Here is a 24,648-nt window from a genome sequence, read left to right as displayed (position 1 = left end):
ACTGGAAGAGCAGTTATTAAACGTGATGTGATGATGATGAATTGAATACACTCTAAGGAGAAATTTGAAAGGTATCAACTGATGATCTAGATTTTTAGAATGTGTTAAAATACTGTGCCAAATCACACTATTGCATATACAACAACATCATTACCAGCTTGCAGTCTGATTTTGTTGGACCTCAGAGACTTAGCAAGGTTAGGCCTTCTCAGTGATGGGATGGAAAACAAGGTTGTTGCTGTAAGTGATTAAGGGATGCTGGTGGACCAGTAGGTGATGCTAATCCCTTTGGACCATTTCCAAATCAATACACCAGTGTGGTAATGGGGCACAAAGGGGTACTCTGGGAAGTTCTGTCCTTCCAAGGAAATGTTCAAATTAGGTCCTAATTACATGGCCATTAAAGATCCTATTTCTCCCTTATTAATTCTATGAGTGAAGGAATTTCTAACTGCACCACCTGCTCTGCTTTGTAATGGGGCTGTTGGCTGAAAATGGCTGCCGCACAGATAGGTGCTGCACTTCACTGGTGGGTGGAGTGGGTCTCTTCTTCTGTGTGAAGAACTCTGGGGTCATTTGGGATGAATATGCTTTTGTTATTACAATCCAGGTAAGTTCCCTGTCAAGCCAGTCCTGAGCATAAATTGGGCTTAAAGCGGTTTTAGTGAAATTACATTATACTTTTACAGCAGGTTGTGCAGCACAAAAATTCAACTATATTAGGTTTGTTAAAAGTAACACCCCACAGGCACAAAGAGCTATGTATATCAAAGTGTAATACACACTGCTAAACTGTATTTACTTGTCATTGCCAACTCTATTTTATTAATTACGAATTAACCTTACTGTTTACATTTAGCTGTTATAGCCATTAATTGTAAGGATGAAAATAATTATAAAAATGCATTATACCTATTTAAAGTAAAAAATTAAGGTGCACAGATAATATAATAATCAGAATAATCATGTAATCAGGCACACAGAATAATCATTGTTGCAGTATGGCATACCAAGGAACAAATGCACTGTTTGTAAAAAAAATAGATTGTCAATATAATAATGTGAGTAATGACATGAGTGATATTAAGGTATTAGCAATATTAATTTTGAATTCAATCAGTTTTTAATTACTCTTTTGTTGGGAAACTCATAAAGTCATCGTAAATAAACTGTATTTTTAGCAATTTACCCTTTTTTGGCAGAGAGACCAACAAGAGAGGAAGAGAGAAATAACTATATTATAATAAATAAATAATAAAAAGGTTAAATCTAAAAACACATTTAAGTAATATTAAAAACGAAGAGCAACACTCAAGAATTAAGTGTTTTGAAAACATGTCTGTTGAATACTTCAGTCACTGCAAATGTGGTGAAGACCAGCCCCCTGGATGGAGAACGAGGAGCCTGAGACCCTCCTACAGAGAGAGGAGTGGTCCGAGGGGTAGCTGCACAGGTCGAGATTGAGCAGAGGAAGGATGCAAAATCTGAATGTGAAGGAAAGAAGGAGCTTATGTATATTATTGATAGTTTTTTAAGTTGAGGAAACGACACCGGGAATGATTACAGTTTAGAACAGCAGAGGCCAGTTGAACTGATGCTGTTATCCCTCCTAAACGTTTGTTATTAACTTCATCGTTATTTAGTATTTCATGTCCGGGAGTATGAGAAAGCAATGCTTTTAATTATTATACGATTTAATTATTATTTATTGTAGTAAACTCATAACTACAGACAAAACTAGCTTCCTCATATTTGAATTCTTAACAATATGGAAATTGGCAATGGAACATTTTGACAAATGTACAGTGCTTCAAAGCCCTGAACAGTAGCACAAGACCAGGCCTTGAGCAGGATAATGGAAAAAATGTTGTTAAGAGCAACATTCCTGGGGAATGGAAAATGCAAATATGTCTCCAACACCAAGCTCAGACAGAAGGTCTTTTTTCCAAACCTTAAAATAAAATCAATCGGAAATCTAATCGGCTGTGAATCAAGAGTAAGAAGTACGTAGCCTGAGTAAACAGTAACCATCGACAGGAGCAGAGAGGTACTGAAAAGGCTCTGTGTAATCTGTGGCATAGAGCAGTGTGACAGGAGCTACAGGAGGTCACTCTACATTTCTAAGCTCTAAATCAGGGGCTATCACATCAAAGCTGTGAGACCATGTGTGATCGTGCAGACTGCTATGGCTCAGTGATCTTTAAGGCCTATACTGTTTGCTTCTCTCACTTTAACTTCACATAGCAATTAAAATGCCAGCAAAGTTATTCACCAATTAACACTCCATACACCAGGACAAGTATGCTAAATTGTATTAATCGTTACTGGTTTATCTCATCTTACCTTTGGTTATATGTACAGTATGTCTCTATGTGGGCTAATGAAGGCTTTTTCTAAGGTAACACTTGACACAAAGCTCGCTGCTGAAATTCGTCTTCCTTTTGCCTTTTAGATAGCAAAAGAGCTGTTTTTCTCATATATTTCTGTGTACTTTTATTTTTAATCACAGACTATACCAGGTGAAAAGTTGGCTTTACCGGGTGAAATTTCTTTCTTTCCCCAGGGTTGAATCAGAATTATGGAAACCCCTTGACTCATACTGTTCAATACCGAAAGAGTTTTGCCTCTTGTGTACTTTTTCTCTTTCATAAATTAAAGCCGGGCAAGGATTTCAAGACTTTCTTCTTCTGATGAACCTGAACATTCAAACATTTGTAATTAGTTTTAGACAACTGGGTTCAAACCTTGCTGTGGAGCAAAAACTCTTTGAAACTCATCTGTTAAATATGGTGGAAATTTAATTTTTAAATTGAAATGTCTTTTCATCCAACCAATGACATTCACTTCACTTTCTCCTTAGAGGGTCACAGTCAGCCAAACGCTAACAGGTCATTAAAAGGCACAAGACAGGGCCACACCCCAGACAGGGCACCAGTCAATTGGAGGACACACATTCATTCACACACACACATCAGGGAGTGTCATTTTGGAGACTAACTGAATGGAATATTTCCTAATGTAACTGAGAATTTATGTAATACTATTGAAGAGTTGCCGAAGGCCTTTTTCAAGGGCAAGCACCCATGATGAACTGCGCAATGGATATGCTTTTCCTTTTATAAATTTCTAATGTTTTTAAAATACTGTTCATTTCAATTATACAAAAGACTATCACTCACACTTTGTTGCTCACTATGCAAGCGCTTCAGCTGAGCTTTTTGACAGATTTATTTTCTTGTTCTCTGTGCAGGTCTTTTCTTTTCTAAGCCTGGTAGCATTATTGGGGGGAATTTATAGAGACAAACCAAATCCAGATACAATCTTTCCGGCACTGAACTGCAGTCTAAAGGCACTATGTGATATTTAGCTGAATGAGATCTCAGCCCTTCCATATTGTATTGCAATTTGTGACAGAAGCGTATCTGAAACACGAGCTATACAAACTCTGCTCTGTGCATGAAAGTCACATCATGGGGATCATTCTCTTCTGCTTCTAAAAGCAGAACAGTAAGTTAAAATCATAGCAACGTTCAAGTGGCACCACAGAGATAGAAAAGGTAAAAATGATAGAGAACAGAGACATATGATAAATTTACAGCTACAGCAGCACTAAATGCATTATGTAGTCTTGAAAATTGCATAAAACAACACAACATAAAATGAAAATTAACCATGTATGATTAACTGAGAAGTCATCATCTGTATGGCTGTCTTCCATATCCTTCCCATAGTGGTGCTTAATTTAGTTGATTAAGCAATAATCAGAGAAATGTAAGACTGGTGCTTTACAATGTTCTGGAACAATTAAGCACTTCAAAAGGAAATCCATCTGTCTATACTCTGAAGTGATTTAACAGTCCCTGTTGAACTCCTGCATCTAGCAGCAGGATTTACGTGAACCAGCAACACCCACTGACTCATTTACACACAGTACATTATGCATGAGTGTGTTCCTGTAAAAATAGATTTCTTAAAGTCACAGCACCCTCATGTTAACACGCATTTTAATGTACAGAATCTGAGTTTAAAAGGGCTGACGTGGCTTCCATGCAGAAAGGCCTTTCACAAATTTGAAATTTGATTTCACGAAATCACATGATGTCTTTCATCTCTGTGTTTCCTTCTCCACTATCCTAGTTTATACTTTTTGTGCTTGATCACAGGCTTGGTTTATGCTTTCCCACACAGAAAACCACTGAATGCTTTCTTGAAAAAAAAGGTAATAAAATATTAAGTGTTGTGAAGACTTTGTCTTAACCCTCTTACAAATCTAATTTGCCACTTGTAAATCTGCAAAAGTTATGTGGCAATTGGTGGGACAGAACTGCACCAAAGACAGAAATAATAGCAATAAAAAGCAGATATGTTAAGAATTATCATACAAAGTGCAGTAAACTGTATTATTGTATATGTTTTAGTAGAGTATGCAAGGCATTTTATTCTAACAAATAGTAAAGGGCAACATTAAGGAACACAGTACATCTTCATGCAGTGTTTTCCTGTTTGCTGGTTGATATGACTAAGATATCCAGGATTCTATGGTATCACAAGTATTATGTACCACTTCACTCACACCTTATTACAGTGCAGAGATGACTTCACAGTGAAGGATCAGATTGTACCTTGAATGAAAACACCAAAACAAGGAAATCAACCTGAACAAGTAGAACGGAAACCACTAACTAAATGACTAGATCAGACTAGTTTTTAAATATGAGGTGAAAAGTGGGTTATTGATAAATTCAGCTTTGCAAATAGTAGTATTGCTTTTGAAGGCCTAGACTGAATGCTATATTTATTCTATTTAACTATAAATAAGACATGCATATTTAAAATACAAGTATTTAGGATAGATTGAGTCATGAGCAGATTATTCTTGTATGCTGGTTTTAATTCTTTGCAAATATACAAATATCTTTCTGCACAATGAAAACGATCGCACCTCTTTGATAAGATAAACAAAACCATCAAATAATAGCTTGTTTTCTAAAGAAATATTGTCTATGTTCCTTTTAAAATTCTTATCTCAACATGAAGACCTTCCTTAAACTACGACAAGTCATATATTTTATAGGCACACCTTGAAATACATTTCAGACATGTGAGTTTTGTAGTGTAACTTATTTAAATTATGTAAACTATTTGAAAATCTGTGCTGTACACTCACTCCCATTACAATACTCAAGAGTATCGGAAATCCACTAATTCAAAAAAAAAATCCTTAAGCAGCTTTCCACACTTGACTCTTGTATCATAGCAGGAATAGAAGTGTGAACGAGATTAAGTAAAGGAAACACAATTCCACATGTTCATTTTGAAGAGAGAAACAGATTTGCCTAAAAGTGAGCTTTATCTGTTTTGTTGTGTTCAGGATCAGAGCTTGACAGAGATCAACACAGAGAAAGAGTGCACTTAGTGGGCTAAAACAGTCCCAATTAAAAGTGGGCAAAGGGAAGCAGTGGACATTCAAACTGACCAATCAGTTTGGGGAGCTTCAGCTCCAACCTGTTGTTTGGAGAGGAGTAGTTACTAGTAAATCAGGCTGGGAGCAGTAATTATTTGCCCTCCTATGTTTTGACCACTGTTCTGATACTGGAATGTACTAGTAATCAGAGTCCCGCACTTGCTTCAACCTGTACTTGCGAATACTGTATACACCCTTTATCTGCTCAGGTCATGCAAATGCAGCATGAATAATAGAATAATTTTTGTTTTTTTCCAAACTCACCCATAAGAGGACTTTCTGTTTCTATTCAAAGAGCCTGAACACAGACACACAAGTTCATGTTAAAATAAAGGAGTATAGAAACACCAGCCACTTACTCTTTCTGTTGCGCCCTGTTTTCTTGTGGTAAGGAAGGACGTTCGTCTTCATTTGAATGGGCAAGAGCAGTGCAAATAGGCACATCCAGCTTTGATACAGTTAGCCTCCCTCTCTCTCTCTAGCTTGCTCACCCTCAGTGACTGAGCTCTCTCTCTCTGGGTGTATAATTAGACCAGGCTCTGTCGTGATACTCCTCAAGCTCATTGTGGGAGGATGCCTGACTGCCTGCCTGCCCGTATTGGCAATCTGCCCAGAAACGGCTCTCAGTAACCTTGCCGTAACCAGGAATGTGCCCGGGTGTGTGGTTCATGATTGGCCAGTCCGTGCTGCCTTCAGCCCCCTGCACCCTGCTGGAATTCTGTGAAGGTGTTCAGGAATCTGACCAGCTCAGAATGCAAGGGAAATCCCATTGTGGACAAGTATGGGTACTTGTTGTTATTAGCATGATTTTTTTGTGATTTTTTAAAATTTTGCTCTAAGCAGTGGTAACGATAGTTATTCTTGTTCTGAGGCCTTGTAGCATTTCATATTGGCGCTGTCTTTTTATTTCCATCTTGCAGTATTTATACACTCTCCTCTTTCACTAATTCTACAAATGATATATTTTTCCAAACTTTATTCATGCTAAGAGGGTAGTGGCTTCAGCAAGTAGAAGTTCTAACACTCAGCAATTCTGCTAATGCCTTGTTCCTGAAGTGCTGTTTCTGTCTTGTGCTGCACTTGTATAAACCAGTATTGCAGTTCCTAGTTTATATGGTGGTAAATGGCATTACAACCTCCCAAGGGCAGTTAAAGGCAAAGATGCCATTTTGAAGCCACCAGGGTCAACAGCGATAGAAGTGTAGCTCCTCCCCAGTGGATCATAGCCTGGTCTCTCTTCCTATATTCTCATTTCTCTATTACTGGAAATTTCACTTCTGTATTTGTTAATTGTAAACAGCTGCCACACAACAGCTTTATCATGCAATGAGCGGCCTTCCAGAATGATTAACATATTTTAATAATTTTAAGAAATCATTAACATGTCTGATACTGTGTCTTTGATCACCCAGGAGAGAGATTAGCCCATCTGAGGAATGCAGCTATTTTAAATACAAATGTATTTAAGTGACTAAGAAAATGTTTACATCCATGCCATTAAAGTCCTATTTCACTTGTAATTGACATAGATAAATAATATCAAGAAACAGTGAAAGCTAAACATCTGCTCCCATTCATTTTGTTATTTAGTTAGGTCTTATAAAAAAAATCAAAAGGTAGACATGTTTCATTTAACATTCTGTGCTTGGTGTGTTTAGAGCACTTACAAGCAGGATGGAGGTAGGCAACACCTTTTCTGTGCAGCAGCTTCACTTATCTCCATGCAAGCAAGCCATTTTTTCTTCTGAGAAAGCAATTATGTTGAGAGGTAGGTTATAAACAAGCAAGGCCAGCACCCTGATTGTGTGTGGTGTGTGGTGTGTGGTGTTTGGCACAACTTGAGAATTCAGTAAGAAGTGTCTGACAGACACTGCTCATTGGGGAAACTAATACAGGAAGTGAAACCATTTTATTGATGATAAAATAGAGAGGAAATTAAAATGAAGTAAGGTACTACAGGAGAAGGTTGAAATGGGTTAATTTCCTGTATCAAAGCTGAATCAAACCAGGTCATAACAAAGTTAATCCAGATGGTCTGTGTACACTGTGATTGTTCAACCCAGTGCTAAATAACAGAGTCATCTTTTGTGTGTTAAAATATCTTTTGTAGTTAAAGTGACCTTAAAGTTAAAGGTTTTGAAGTTAAAGTGACCTTGTTTCAAAACAATGTTGTCAGTCCTGTGTATAAACTCTTCTCAGAATATTATCATTACAATAAATTCATAACAGTCATGGAGTGCTGATGTACATTCTATACTTGACATTTCAGCGTGAGAAGCCAATTTTCTATACATGGTTCTATTAGCATCTTCTTTTTTTACACACTATGTTAGTAATAATGTATGTAAGATACATTCATATTCAGTTATGGGGAGTTGTTATCTCAAATATAAAAGCTTGCAAAACAAAAAATACAGTGTCTGTATCTGAGACATAGATGAAAGTGAAAAGTATCGTATTGCATTTGACAATAGAAAGATCTTATCATGTGAATACAGCCTTAACTTGTAAGACGTCCTGCTGCTGTCCTGCTGCCCAGGTTCAACCTCTACAAAGAAAACCCAAGCCAGGAAATCAGATCTGTTAAACATGCTGACTCAGTGGGGCCCTGCAAAGTTGTGTTGTGTTTAAAGTGTGAATAGTAATGATCACTATTTTTGTGTCAAGGTTTCTGTCTGTGTAACCTGCTGACACAATGCACAGATCATACTGATAAAATGCACAGATTTAAAGTTCTTTTTTCTAAAGCTGTATTTATTGACTACCTATTAGACTGGAATGTGAATATAAATAATGAGAGCAGATGATTGAGACAGTTAAACGATTGCCCCTAGAGGTTATATGTTAAGATTACATTCTGTGTTTATTTTTAGGAGTCAAAAAGTGTTCCACAGTGTAATACCTAATATTGCTCAAGATTTGGTATCTAAAAGGTATGTGTGATTACAGCAGCCTTACAGGGGACAGATACATGGGAGAGTTGGAAGAAATAGTTTTTACTTACACTGTATACTGATTCAGATACTGTTAAGCTGCTTTCTAGGACAGGTAAATTCGTTATGCTGTATAAGTGGTAAAGTTGTGGCCACAAACAGATAAAAAAAACCTTCTTGGGATTTTCATAATGAGAATGAATGCACAGACACACGTACACAGGAAAGCACACACACACAAACAACTAGGCAAGGACATTGTCAGAACAACCTTTAAAGTTTAAAGGAAATCTATTTCTTCAGATTCTCACCCTTTGTAGGCTATATGTGACATTTTCTTCAAGAGATTGGGAATAAAATTTGACTCTGGAGTAATGAAGTTAAAAAAAAATCATCCTGGGTGAGTACAGTTCTCAGTTAGAGGCCAGTTCCTGGAAGTACTATAACCGACCTCTTATCGTCCCTCTCATCTACATCAAATAACTGACTGTTTACCCAGTGAACATTTGCTGTGTTGAGTGACTTTTGATTTTCCCGCACAAACTGATACTTTACTGAAGAGAGTAAAGAATCGGTTTGTCAACAACTTCAGTGTTGTCAATCGGAAGGTACTGGCCTGTCTAATTGTGCAAATCAGACCTGAAGGAAGAAACTGCAAGCGTCTTTATTTGGGCATTTAAGAGTCTTTCTGTTTTATTTTGTTCTAATGTGGGCTCAATGTGATCCAAGGAGGCTGGCAACACTGATAAAAAAAGCTGATGAAGTGGTAAAAAGAAAACCACATGACTGTGAATAACAGTTCACTATACCTGTGAATAGAGCAGACAGAAACAGTGAAAAAGCCAAACACTGCAGAAAACACATTTCACATTATATTGCAAATCACTTCTCTAAAAACCCAATGCCTATGACTGTCAGTGTCTGTGAACATATATATAGAAACATTTTGAAACAGATGTTTTTTAATGTTTAATAGTACAAGTGAAATTGTACAAAAAAACCCCATAAATGTCCCTTAACTATGTTTTTACAACATACTGTACATAGGCTACATGTTATTATTTCTGTTAATACTTTTTAAACTGTTTGTTCCAAAGAATGTGTTGAACAAAAAAAGCATGTTGTTTAAAGCATTCTAATTTCCTATTCTTGATCTGAATTAAATCTCTCTACTTAGAAGAATCACAAGAAAGCTAAGCCTTTACCTTTTTTGTTGAATCCAGTTGAATCAATTGTTTGAAAGTCACCTCTCTTTATTGATACCACACTGTTTTTCACACATTTACAAAATGATGTGCACAGATCTTGCATGTCAACTCAATATTTGTCACACAATATTAATTCCTGTAACAAAGCAGGAAGTGTCAATGGGTGCAATAGGTTTTGTTTGCAGGGGGAAAATTGAGCTGCCATCACAAAGTAGGGCAATAATACCAAGATCTGATGTTGCTTATACAGTATGATAATACTTTCTTGTCTGGTTTCTCAGAAGTGTGTTTTGCAACCAAGCAGCTATACCTTACATGCATACAAACTTATAATAAACATAAAAACAGTACATAATAGCATTACATTAAAAATAAATATAACATTACATAAAAGACATCAACCCAACATTGTCAATACACACCACTCCTATAGGAATGAAGTGTAGTCTGTGTACAATGGCAGCCTGTTCTGGAAACAAGGTTGGTCGTGAATGGAGCTCAGGAGAAGAACCAGTCCTTCAGTCCATCTGCTCTAAGATACAGGACATCTGCCATTCCTTGCCAATGTTCTTTGCTCATTTTCCCCTGTTCCAACTGCACTGGCCCTTTAAATAGTGTAACTCTTGGGGTTCTTTAATAAGGGGTTCTGACTGCTGTCCACATAGTCAGGCAACCATCCCTCAAGTGAAGGCAGATAATAGCCAAAATGTTTCCTACATCTTCATTCATTAATTAAAATACATTACTTTATTTTTATCACATATAGTTTGTAACACCTGTGTTTAGTATTCCTTTAATAAAACAACATCTATCCATCCATTCTAACAGCTTTCTCCAATTCAGGACAGGGTTATAGGGGAGTCAGAGGTATCCCAGCAGCCAAGGGGGTTAAGGCAGGTAGCACCCTGGGTCTCCTGTCCATCGTTGAGCACACAGAACACAAACACACAAACACTCACACCATGGCCAATTAACCTACCAGCATGTTTTTGGACTGTGGAGAAAAATGGAGCACACAGAGGAAAACCACACAAACAAGGGGAGAGCATGCCCCCGAACTGGATTCAGTTCCAGACCTGCAATTGAATCTAGAGCCCCAGCACTCTAGTATAGCAATGCTGGCCATCGCACCACCATGCTGCCCAAATAAAAAGAACATTAACATCCTTTATCATTATGTATTCTTTTATTTAGTTACTACTGCTTGCAAAGTTAGACTTATTTGTCAAAGAATTTAGCACATGGCAGTTCAGCTACAAGAGGAATAGACGAGAGCAATTGTACACATGAAAGTAGATGGGACTTGCAAGTGAAAACAAACTTTGATTTTTTTTATCAGACTAATTCTACATCTCTGAGTGTCTGCATATGGTTATGTTTCTGCCTGGGAAGAGCAAGTGTTTGTTTCTCAGAAAAATGTGTTACCAGGCTACTAACAGGCTTCCCAGTGCTTTAAAAAAATAACACTGCGTCAGTCACACCTACTTTGAAAAGCCTCCAAGTCTAGAATTTTTTTAAAAAGTGTTTTTAAAAAAGGTGTTTTCTGTTACTGTAGCTGCCTTCTGACTGGCTTATCACCTGTCATATGATTCCTGCTCAATATGAACTGATTTGATGCCTCATTTGCACCTGCAATTTGGAAAAAAAACTGATTAAGAAAAGTTCCCAAGACCAGAGAGGGAGAATACACAAACACTGTGAAAAGAACAGGGGATGGGCCCAAAAATGGAATGAGTCTTCTCTAGTACACAAGCCCTCAGAGGCTAACTTTCTTGGCAGAAGTCTACAGCAGTATTGCACTGCACACTGAGACCTATTCAGTTCAGATTACCACATCTGAAAAGTCCTGGGTGGGCTCAGGTAATCAGATTTTTTAAGAATGCACCGAGAAGATATTTTATTTCTCCTCCGGATTATGCTTTGCACAAGAAGCCTTGGGCAGAATGTGGCTATTTCGATACATCTAATGAATATTTGACATGAAAAATGAGTTGGGTGGTCCTGCAGATGATGCAGATGATCAAAATGTTTCACTTTCACAGAAAAGGGTACAGATTTGCATTCATGCTCTGAGAAGATCTTCATTCCCTTATATAACAAAACATTAGTTCTTTTAGTCCCCCAGCATGCAAATGAGCAAACCTGTTGATTTGTCTTTCACCTCTGCTGCTGCCGTTGTCATGAGAGCAGTCCAAGGTCTCATGCTTTATGTGCTGCAGAAATAAGGGCGAAAATAATTCAATTCACCACTGCTATTTAATGAGGTTATTACATTTATCTATGATATATATGATATGTTAAGGTTATTACAACTACTAACAATATGACAAATGTTTAACCTTTGAATAAGGTTCAGACCAAGGGATTAAATTACCCAAGAAACTAACAATTCTAAAGTCAGAATAAATAGGACACAAGCCATCTACTTTGAATGAGCAACACTTGTCAAAGCTGTGCAAAACTGTCTCAGGTGAATTCAACACACAACAGGACACACAGAAACACAACATTTATTCAGTCCATTTCACCAAAATACTCTGAAAAAAAAAAGCCAGAATTGGACATCGTTATATATGGAGGTCAAGTTGTATAGTGTACAGTGGTCCTCAGTGGGAGTCTAATCCTTTAAAACTCTGAGCATTTACAAAATAAAATTGCAGAACTCTAAATAAAAAAACAGCAAAATGATTATTATGTTTTCTGTTACTATAATGTGAGGATGGATCACTCTAAATCACCACCAAGACACCAAAAACACCATACAAACCAACAGATCCTCAGTCTTACAACAGTGCCAGATGCAAGAGATCATGACTGACACCTTTTACACAAAACAGGTTTATTCTCTACTTTAGCGAGATATATTTTTATATAGAACAGTTTTCAGTTCTACATAATTACTTGGCAGTAATTCCTCTTCAAGTGTACAGAAAAATGATTCAGCAGAGCAATAGGTAGATAAAATACAGTATATAGGGAATTATCACATTTAATATCCAGAGTTCTAATATCTATATCTCGCCGTGTATTTGGTACTGATGATATCCATCAATCTATAGTCTAACTGCTTTTTCCAGTACAGGGTGGTTGGGGAACCAGAGTCCATCCTTGCAAGCAATAAGCTCAAGGTGGGATACACCCAGGACAGGACAGACACACTCACATTCACATACTCGCACCAGGGCCAGTTTTCCCAGGAGCCAATTAATCTACCAGTATGTCTTTGGATTGTGGGAGGAAACTAGAGCACCCAGATGAAATCCATGTGAACACAGGGAGAACATACAAACTCCATGAAGACCGCACCCCAGCAATTGAACTCAGGACTCCAGCTCTGTAAGTTAGCAATGCTAACCATTGCACCCCTACTGATAAAATTATCATTACTATCCTGTTGCAAAAATTATATTCCCCAACATTCTGTTTTTAAAATTGCTAGTACTGTGCTGCACAATCTTGGGAAAGAGTTGTTTAGAATGCAGGGGCAGTCAAAAGATAATCAGCTACACAAATGTTCTGTTTATTCCCCTGTGAAAATTGTACCTGGTCTTCACAACACCACACACTTATTATCAGTGTGACATTTGTGAGGAGCAAATTAAGCCATCTGGAAGCAGCCTACACACATGTGATAAAGTAGACTTTGGGTTTGGTTTTGAGTCAGATCACTCTATACTGCCTACACACATTCTCTGAAACATCGCTTCAGTATTACAAATATTTAAGAGCTGCACAGAGTGGGGAGTTGCTTCCAGAAACTGCTTATATCTGACATTTAGGGTGATTGTGCAGAGAGATAAGATGAAAACTGATAATTGCCGCAATGCTTTCTAAACTCCCCCACCTGTGGTCTGGAATTGATAACTACAATAACAAAGTGTGATTGCCATTCAGTTCATTATTGTTATTTCCTTATATATATAAAGGAACTGTAATCTGCATGAAGGTTTGGCTTCACACCAAGACTCTGCAAAGCTGTAATGGATTGTTTGTAGATGCTGTCTTTAAACTCTATCAGGAGACACATGAAATTATGTGAAAACATGTTATTATTGACAACAAATGAAAAGTTCCTTTAAATTTGTTTTTTCTCTGTAATGTTAGGTTCATATTAAAACATAAATTAGCTCTTATGCAGTGGTAAATCTGTTTCTAATATTACAATAGATGCTGTAAAATCCAAAGTACAGAGGACATCACATATAAAGTATATCATCTTTGTATACTCAAACTTGACATACAGGAAAAGTAAGTGAAACAGACATCAGATTAAAAAATCTGCTGGCCGGACTACTGATGTGGGTGTACATATGTATATGTACAGTATGTGTAAATGTGTATACATATGCATAAATAACAGCCCCCAGAGTTTCAAATAGGCCATCTCAGTCACACGATAAGGACATGATAGCCAGATAATAAATATAAGATTCAGCAGAACAGAGAAACTTTGAAGGGGGTTATACAGTTAGGCAACAGTATGTTAAAAGAATCAAAGCTAAGAACCCTGACCCCTTATAAAACCTTTGTAACCAAAATAATTTTCCCTCATCGCCGTAATGCAGAGTCATTCAGGTAAGTACTCCTGTTCCCCAGACCAGAATTGACCATCTACTTTATTAGCATTATTCATATCATACTCAGATTGTTAGTTAGTGCTGTCAGGTCAGAACAAATTAATGCTATTAAGTGTTTTGAGTCTAATTTATGCCCTATGTACTGTATATAGTGTATAAACATGCACAACATTGTATATAAATAGCTTTGTATTTGTGTTCATGAGAGCTTTTCACGCCATGTTCAAAAACTAAACGCACATGTGTATTATACTGTAGTCCTTTAAAAGGACAAGGGGCATTCTGTCATTAAAAAAGGGACAGTCCCATGATAGAAGGGACTATTCAATTTCTGTGTTTTAGTACTGCAAATCACTACAACAGACATGGATGACAGGTAGAAAAGGAGATAGATGAGGTTTTGGGTGTTCAGCTGGTGATAAGTAATAATAATCCACATTACAAAAAATGACAGTTAAGATATCAGGGATCAACATGTACAGTTAAAGTGAGGTTGTAAATATATGTAGTACAATACGTCATCTTTTATTTTTTCAAATCTCTTTCTAAATGACTAAACCTTGTGAAATCCCCGTTCCATCTATCTTAAGAAACTTCCTAGCACCACATTTTAGTCTTTTATGATTCATTCAGACTTCTGTTTTGCATTGAACAAAGAGTTCAAAGCTGGTATGAAAGGTGTTTTTTAATTCCACTTTAAAATTTGAAATGAATCTTGAAACTTGCATTTATATTGTGCTTTCTACCACATTTAAGAATGCTCAACCTCTTAAATGAAGAACAAGATAAAACAAGCATTTGTTCAGTACAAGTTCAAATAGAGACTTCTAGAAGAGATGAAGGAGGTTTCAAAAACTATGCTGTTTCCTGTTTTAACATGGAGTGTTTCATGATACTACTAAAAAGCCAGAACTTTATGCCAATATAAGACGAAAGAGAGCACAGCTGGAAACTAATGTCTTCGTTTGAGGAAAAGCTGTGGACAGCAGACACAAGAAATAAACGGTAGATACATTCCTGAATCTTTATTTTCTTTTGTTTTTAAAATGTGTTTTAACTGCAGCACTATATTAATTATTGTACCATCCTCTAACATGAAGATGTGAAGATATATTGTAATTAAAATGAAATAAAGAGCTAGAAGTGCATATTTGAAAAGGGCATTGCCTTGGCCTTTCTTCCTAATCTGACATGTGAACATTACTGTCAGCCATTACAGACTGTAAAATCAATCATGATCACCTAAGTCATCAATCATTCAATCAGTCATGGTCTTTATTATTATTGAACGTTTTATTTCGTAAGTCTAGCCATGCCAGCTTCATGAAGAAGTTAGGTTAAGACTGCTGGAATGGCCTGTATTTGACATTACAGTGTTTCAAAAGGTCTGTGAATTTTAGCATTTCAAAATTATTACCTAACTATATTATCATAACATTTTGAAGTAACACCTAGGTAAAAGACCATTAGTACTCTTTCATTATTTTTGCTTACATCTTGCAGTGCATTGACATATCGACAACAGCACAGAGTCTAGCTCTTTCATTCCTTCAGGTTTGGTGAGCACTTCAAGTTAATCTTGGGTGAGGAACTTATGTTCATAGCAACGTACACACTACCACAATTCTATCCAAAATCCTTCTGGTTCTGTTTGTTTAAAACAAGGCTTTTTGTCTCTTGCCTATGCATGTCGCTTGAATGCAGTAATATTAGCTATTAAGGTAGGACTGGTATCTTTGAATTCCATGGAGCTCTTTTCTCTAAGAGATGTCACCAATGAAGCACACAATGACATTTCAATGTCATCAATGAAACTGTTCCTCAATACAAAAGTACTGAGGAATATCTTAGAATAATGGAAGCACAAAGAAAAGTAAAGGCCTTAGAAAATGCATCAAAACAGAGTAAACTGTGCCATCTGGCTGTGCTCATTGTCAACACCATACTCTGAATATAAACAGTGATTTTCTGGAACAAACTGGGGTATTTTCCTCGGGATATGACACTAAAACAAATTCATGTCCATTTGCGCAAAACAAATTTGCAAAACAAGAGATTTTTGCGGACTGCTTCTATTGCAACTGGTGGTAGGGCCTCAGAGGAGAATGCTCGCTGACTCACTCCCTTCTGGGCTTCTTCAGAGCTGAAGAGTGAGCTACATTTTGTATGTCGAACTCAGCAGCTTTTATCAACTAGTTTCAGAATTAGAAGGCTTCATGCAAATTTTTAATTATCAAGATTGAATGTTTAAACATCCTATGCACAAGAATTTACCACATATTCTTTGCTCTTGCCAGTTAGCATTTTCCCATCTAGATATAACAACCACAACAGAAACAATGGATACTTTTAATTACAATTACATTGACCTGTTGAGCTCATTTTTACATGATTGAAGTTTATTGCGATCCATAGACTCACTAGGCTGAGGTCTAACCAACTGACTGTAGAACAAGGAATTCAGGACCCCCATGAGGAGTGAAGAGGTGGAGGTGGGATGCAAAAAGATGAATAATTGGAAGAGACTAACTTACTAAAGTATTTATACCTTTTTGGAATGTGACGTTTTGGAGGATCATAAGTTAGAGTAGTGGAGGTTACAGAGAATGTTGCTGTCTTTCCTCCTGAATTTTTGATTGAAATTTATTTATAACTGGTTATATACTGGTTTAGACTTGCAATTTGTTCATAGCAAAAGGTCCAAGTTTGCAAAACAAAAACAATTGTGGTCATCTTTCAGAGCTCACCTGAATGTCTGGGGATTCTTTAAACTGAGGCAAGGGCAGGATTAATAACACAGAAGTGGCTTGCTTTATTCAGACTGCATTTCTTTCTGGGACTGCTAGAGCTAAGTAAACAGCACTGTGAATTTCCCAAAACGTTTATTTATCTCCTAACCTGAAGTGAATGTTTATACCAGATTCAGCAATGTTTCCTAATGAGGCAAAGCTTGGAAATGCTTCACATAAAAAATACAGACCACAAATGGAAATGAATCAAGATCTATACGTAATCTCGTGTCAAGAGCAATCTTACTACCCACGTGGCAGCTGTGCACCCAGTCTGATATGACTGTACACTGTGTTCTACAATTATTCCCAGAAAACATTATATACTGTTTGTACATTGAAGTTCATGAAGATGACAGTCTAGTGTGTACTGCATGGAACTATACTTCTAGACCTTTGCTATTACTAACATTATGTATCCAAATTGGCTTTAACCTTTGTGTGCTTGCTCAGCATATTTAAAAACTGCAGGTCTTTTCTTTCTTTTGTGTTGAGTTGATCTTAAAAGCCGTGGGCAGTTCATCCATAACTAAATACCCTGAAGATTTTCATCTGCTGTAGTTCAGTTTCAAATGAGCTACATTTAAGCATCTATTTTCTCACATTAAATTTGGATTTGATGATGTTATCATCTTCCGAATGAAGAATCTTATTTGGGGAGACACAATTCATTCCAAAATTATATTTATTGATTTTTGCATTTCAGTTTTAATGTATTACTTGTTTCATTGCTTCATAACCAAAGGATATTAACTAAAATGTTTTTTTTTCAGTGTTTAAACTTGAGAATGTACAATAATAAACCACTTATTTAAAATATTGAAATTGGATTTATTGCAATTTCACTGAAGTCCAATGTCAGTACATTAGCATCATTTACTCCTTTTACTTACTACATTATCCAAAACAGGACTTTCAGACTTAGCTTACAAACATTTTGAGAATGAAAATAAAACTATTGAAGTGCATCTGACAATCCTTTCAGAATCCCTAAACTTTACTATCACATTAAATTGTCAAGTACACATTCTCCTTAAACTCTGTAGCACTGCATTTATAAATAGTAGTTTCAGTTCCATAAGCTAATATAATTTGCAAGCAAAGCAGTTCAGGACAAAGTATTAAATGACATTACACCAGAGGGAATGTTGCACAACTATTTTTTTGTGAAGGTTAAAACAATCTATTTGAACAAGAAGTCTGCTGGAAAAAAACAACCAAACTACAGCAGGAATCCATGTTGCATTTCCTAATGGCTAAAACATGACTTTCTCTTTACATTTGGAAGTATTTCATTTACTATATATAGTCTACTTTGGATGAATCTATGTTAACAAAATTAGCCTAAAAAGCAGTCTGAGACGAAGTAATGTGAATATTTACAAAAACATTTATCAATACAATCTGAGTTGAATTCTAGCATGAAAAATATTACTAGTACCTAATTGCTTATATTTCTTTGTTTTTATATTTGGTATATTTTTTTTGGGTAGGAGGGGATGCGTTGAAATTGACTCACTCTGCTGAAGACAGATAGCCAGGTCTCACACCAAGTCTATAGCTGACGGTTAGGCCATGTTGCAGAGATTCTTACATTTGTTTCGTGGGCTGAGTGTGAGGCTTTTAACTGCGCTTGAATAATTATCACTGCCTTTTTATACTGTAGACGTTTTCAATAACCTGCAGCAACTGAAACTCTAGATTTAATATAAATGCCACAGTAAGCTGTTTCAATTTCATAAACATTTCATACTTAAATGTGAAAGTGACCAATACATCACTTTGTACAACATTAAAATAAATATTCCTTCAAATGGAACAAGGATAAAAATATAATAAAGCTGAACAGTTGTAGTAAAAATAGAAAAAAACAAATGTCAAGCCTTAATCACACAAATTGTAAGAGGAAAGTCATTGAAAGACTTGTTTTATCACTTCCACGATCCTTCGATGTCTGACATTCTTGACAGCCTTTTTAACAGAAGCCATTCTGGAACAGATTGAGGCAAGCAAACTTTATTCTATTACACAAAAAGAACAGTAGTTTCCGATTTATAAATAGTCTTGTAAATGTCAAACGAAAATATTAAATTCACAAAGGAAATCTATAATTGAATCATCAAGGTTTAATTCAGGGAGCAACTCTACTGATGAGGAGAGTTTATGAAACGATCAACCATCCCTCGGCCACAGCCACAAAACGAAATGTTTCACCACCTCCCAGTCTCTTTGTAATAACAAGCCACCCACATGTGTGAGCCTAGTCAACACTCTTACCTCCACCAGGGATGTAAAATGAAAAATAACAAAAGCGATACAGGTCAAGGCTGAGGCTGTTAAATGCAAAATATTAAAACATTAAAACCCTCAAATTTCTGCATGACATGTGTTGAGGTTTTTCTTTCTTTTTTAATCACTGTGCATCACAGTGAAAAACAAGCTATGATTATTCTTTTCTGTTTACGAGTTGTAGAGCCCATGTGGGATGAAACATTGTCAAGAAATATGACTGGAGCGAGCCAGTTAAAATGTTACTCCAATGAGGAAAAATAGTCGTTTCTGTAACTATTAGCAAGAACATCTAGTGAAAAAGGAAGTTTTCTTCCTGTGGGAGCTGGTCACAGTGATAGATTCACTTCATTCAATTGCTTATAAAACTGTGGAATACGGTTTCATTATATGTGTATCAGATATAATACTTTATTATATTGGATTTATATTTCAATGTATATATTATTATAATAAAATAAACTCAAATGAAATTAAAAAGATTGGAAGGCCTGCTAGGATATTGATATTTACTATTAGAGTTATTCAACATTTGGTAACAAAAATGTTGCTAAATCATCCTAATATTGCTGTATGTTTATGTGTGACCATTACTGACATTTCATTGTTCCAGAGCCTGACCTTTCATAATGAAAGAAAAAAGAAGATCTAGCTACAGTTTAAAATTTTAAAAAGTAAATTGTATTTCTGTTTTCTAAGAAGAATGCCTACAGAAGACAGACATTCAAGATGACAGTATGACTGTTTTCTTGTTTGTTACTCAAGCGACAGAGCTCCTTTCTTCTCTCAATAACTGGACAAATCAGAGTAAACGAAACACAAATGAATGGCTGAAGTCTTCCACAGTAAATATTAGGTCACCCTGCAGTAAAACTGATACTTGCATATAACTTGCAAATACTGCTCCAGTTTGCTTCTGAGTCACACGCACTTCCTAGAGTAGACTGATATATATATGTAGCACTTAAATAACGTGAATCCCCATTTCAAATTTAATTTCCAGATTCAAATAAAAGACATCCGAATGTGATGGCGCTGGAGTTTGATTTATGGTCAGCATACAGTATGTTCCATAATATTATCAGTATAATGTATCTAACTGTATCCCTCTCTTTTTCAAGACTTTAAGGAAATGTACCTTTGAAATTATTTTACATGTAGTGGGATTTACATTTATCTTTTTTATCTATCTTTTTTAATGGAAGCAGGTTAGGATGAGGAAGATGTAAGATCATAAGACCATTTAAAGGACTGAAAGCAAAAGTAGGCCTTTTGACCTGTCTAGGTCATTCCTGCAATGTCTTACTACCAACTAAGAGTAAGGGTGATAAACCTTTTATCCTGCTTAAATTTCACTTTGGGCTTGTTTCCCTAGATTTCCCCCACAAGAGCAACCAAATGACCAAATCAAACTCCAGAGCCATCACATTCGGATGCCTTTTATTTGAATGTGGAAATTAAATTTGAAATGGGGATTCACATTATTTATCCCCCTCACTCTTAGTTGGTAGTAAGACATTGCAGGACACTGCTACACTCATCATAGTATGAAGAAAAATGATGTGGATGAGGATCATACACTTCAACGAACCAAAGGGATTCCTGCTACCAAGTATTTGGTATCAGAGATCTTGGGCATACAGGCAATAATCTTCTGTGTCAGCCATTATTTAAAGAAAGAGTCAGAAAATACCATTTGCCCATGGCTGGGCTACATCATACTACCATAAACTGGTTTTGGATCATTGTCTGTGTAGTGAATCTTTCGCTGATATGTCAAGTCTTGCACCATGGAGGAATAAACTTTTTATGTACCTTTCATTATAATTAAACCCCCTTGCTTAATTGTCAGCTTCAATTTAGCCTTACTGTGTTCCCATTTCTTAACAGGTTTCCTTCCTGAAATTTATCCTTTCAGCACCGAAAATCACCTTAATACTGTTGATGGATAGGATATGAATCTACTATCAGTTTTGTTGTCAATGTGACACTTGTTTTCTGTCTGTTTCTAAAAGATATCATCTTCAATTACAAATTATCTTTCTCTGCACTTGTTGGTTATGCTTTGAGATACCACACCTTGAAAATCGGGTGATGAGATCTTTCTCACTGACATTTTTTCTTTATGTGGAAACACAACTGCATTAGGAGCTTCTACTGAAATGTTACCAATTTTGTTTTAAGCTTACTCTTAGATCTGTATTTTGTAGTATGAAGTATATAGTGTATTATGAAGACAATGATCAATGTTAAATGAAATGCGGGGTTTATTCCCAACCAAACTAAGATGTATTAATAACCGTTATAGAAGCTGTGGGAGGCTAGAGGTCAGCACACTGTTAATCATCATGGAACCAAGTCCTTTATCTCATTGAATCAGGGTTTTGTGTAGAGTACCTTGAACATGAGTGTGGAGTAGATGTGCAGAATATTGTGTGCACAGACCAGTTGATGGGGAGGTCCAAGTGTGAGGTTCCAGGCAGCTGTATCTGGTCGCAACAGAGCTCCACTTGTAGTGACTGATGGCAAGTTGACTGCATGGAGTTACATTGATCGGGGTCTGGGACCTCAGTTGCTGCCCCTCCTGCAGCCTCATCCTGACGTCACAACCTTCCAGGAGGATAATGGCGTCCTGGCCAAATTTCCCATTGGCCCTTACCAATCATGAACTCCTAATAATCCCTATCTATGAATTGGCTTCATTACTCTGCTCTCCTCCCCACTAATAGCTGATGTGTGGTGAGCGTTCTGGCGCACTATGGCTGCCGTTGCATCATCCAGGTGGGGGCTGCACATTGATGGTGGTGGAGGGGATTCCCATAACCTGTAAAGTGCTTTGAGTGGGGTGTCCAGAAAAATGCTATATAAGTGTAGGTAATTATTATAATGCTCATCCTCAATGCTGTTCATGCACCTAGGGCTTTCTGGAGTGATGAGAATGCAGTAATTGCTGTATAATGCAGTAGCCCTGCTCACCAGACCTTGAGCACCTTGAACATGTGTAGGATGAGCTGGAATGGCAGAGCTGGCACAGTCTTGTCTAGTCTCTACAAGAGAAAAGGGACGGAGTCCTGCCAGGAGGGATTTTGCTACATGGTGCAAAGCAGAAGTACAGCTTGTATTACTTCCAACAGTGGCTACACATGCTTCTAACCTATTAGTCAGCACAGCTCATGCTGATCAACCCTGTTAATTCAGCAACTGTATCTTATATCATAATCAATAAAATGTCAGTATGCCTGCTACAACTAATATTTTTCTTATTATAACTTTCTGAATGTGTTGCATGTATAAGTAACTTTTATCATATATTATATACAGTATATACAAAATCTAAAATGAGCTCACATAGTTAACAGGGATATCTCTGTATTTTCTTTGGTATCAACAGTGCCTTCTTTAGGCCATGTAGCAGATTGCATTTTTGCATGCTCGGCAGCATTACAGTTTGTACTGTGATGCATTTCATGTGTACTTTTTTTCATTATAAAAGTAAGTGTTGATACATCCTAAGTTATTATTGCCATTTCACCACTGTTTTACCATTGATAAAAATGAGCAAGAGACTTTTAGATCTTCACACAGCCACTGTGTATTGTAAAATCAACTAGTGAATCATGGAGACAGCAAGTTGTTGAAGAAGTAATGAAAGTTACGAAATCATAAATAAGATTCAATCAATGTCCACCGACTATAGTGGACAAGCTCTTAGAAAATAAAGGATTTAAGCAGTATTTAAAATGTAATATTCTGATTGCATTGAATATGTCACCCTGGATGGACAGCCAAATCTCATCCTCCTCTTAATAATGATGTTCATGAATTCGCAGAGATTCAGCTGTGGAATCCATTGATATCAGATCGGAAACTCTGAGTATAATGTGAGATTATCAATTGCTACGCAAAGCATAATACCAGATCAATTGCACAACCGCAATAGCTTGACAACACAGCAGCACTGTCATAAACAAGCTGACAGAAAGGCTTGTGTGTGTGTGTGTTTTTTACACTTCAGGAATGACTCACTGGCCACATCAGAGACCACTGCGCCAAAAATGAGAGAACTCTGCAGTTTCATACAGGAAGCTGGTACTGATAGGAACTTCTAAATGACAAGTGTGATACAAAAGCTGTACATACGCAACCTTTGAGCATAGATTCACACTGCAGTAGTGCAGGTACTGCAAGGGGGGTTGAACTGTCTACCCCAAGAAAAAAAAATGAAAGAATGATCATGTGATTATAAAAAGATCTCTGGGAGAGATTTAAATAATACCAACTATATTCTCTTCATTAATTACAAATGACGTATTCTGTCAAAGAAAGTTTTCAATTATTTTTACAGATGAATTTTATGTGAAGACATTTATGTTAGCAGACAGTAATAACTAAATGTATTTTATAAAATCATTGAATGATATTTTAGATATTTCACTACACTGTACAATTTATAGGTTAGACATACTTTTTACAGTCCGCACATGTGAAGTGTCATTGGTGGTAACCCAATATACAGGTATCTGTTTGTGCCTGCTCCAGAAAATAATACAGTAAGTGTACTGTAAAGATAGAGATTTCTCCTTTGGATAGTGGACTACTTTTGGTAGGTCGTTCTAGTCAAAGAATCGTGCATGTAACTAAAGAAAGAGCGTGTTAATTCATATTCTCTTTTGCCTGCAGAATGCTTCTGCGTATTACAGTCTCATTAAGCAGACTTAACAGAAATTACAACCAGGAAGTACTGTAGTTCAGCTACATACCACTAGATGGCGGAGACATTCCACTACACGATAAGTCCATCTTGAAAACTGCTCCAAAACATAAAATACAGTGCTTCACATACATCATACAATATCAATTTTGTTTTACTACTAATTGAGGGATTGCAACTTTGCAAGTGAAAAGAAACATGAAAACAGCCTGATACACAAGAAAACTGAAGAAGGACTCGTATCAGAAGTGTAATGCTGAGGCTATATATCAAATAACAATCATAACATTCCTGATGTTCATAATAGTTTTACTTTTGTCTGATATACAAACTATTGCCTAAATAATGATCACAAAATAAATTCTTTTTTTTTTTAAATACATTTTTAATTACTTTATAATATTTTACGTATCTGGAATGTTTGGACCTTCTGTCAATCAGTAAATACTTGATCTCAGCAGAAGTCCAGAGGATGATATTAAAAGAACTTATAGCTCAAGACTGAAAGCAGCCTGGTGGAAAATTGTACATTTCAGTGACATTCTAACAATGGTTTAAATGTCACGAATGTGCTGATAGAAGTGTGAGCTGTGATGGTATGGTATTCAGTTATTATTCAGGCCTTATAAGGCCCCTGCAGAGATACAAAGGATTCTTGTCTTCCCAATGGTTGCAGC

At 36.6% G+C, this 24,648-nt stretch overlaps 1 protein-coding gene across 1 annotated transcript in view; it reads right to left on the bottom strand.

The window, feature by feature from the left end:
* LOC148818009 (uncharacterized) overlaps nucleotides 1-5,943 on the bottom strand; it is a 29,443-nt gene extending 23,500 nt beyond the window's left edge. Inside the window, exon 1 of the mRNA XM_088937346.1 lies at nucleotides 5,824-5,943. The gene's annotated coding sequence lies outside the window, so the exon portion shown is untranslated. The remainder of the gene's footprint in view (nucleotides 1-5,823) is intronic.
* Between the last annotated feature and the right edge of the window lie 18,705 nt (nucleotides 5,944-24,648).

Source organism: Atractosteus spatula, chromosome 19 (genome assembly GCF_055471065.1).
Source record: "Atractosteus spatula isolate fAtrSpa1 chromosome 19, fAtrSpa1.hap1, whole genome shotgun sequence".
Classification (NCBI taxonomy): Eukaryota; Metazoa; Chordata; class Actinopteri; order Semionotiformes; family Lepisosteidae; genus Atractosteus; species Atractosteus spatula.
The sequence above is the reverse complement of the archived record's forward strand: the minus strand, read 5'-3'. Positions and strand labels throughout refer to the sequence as shown.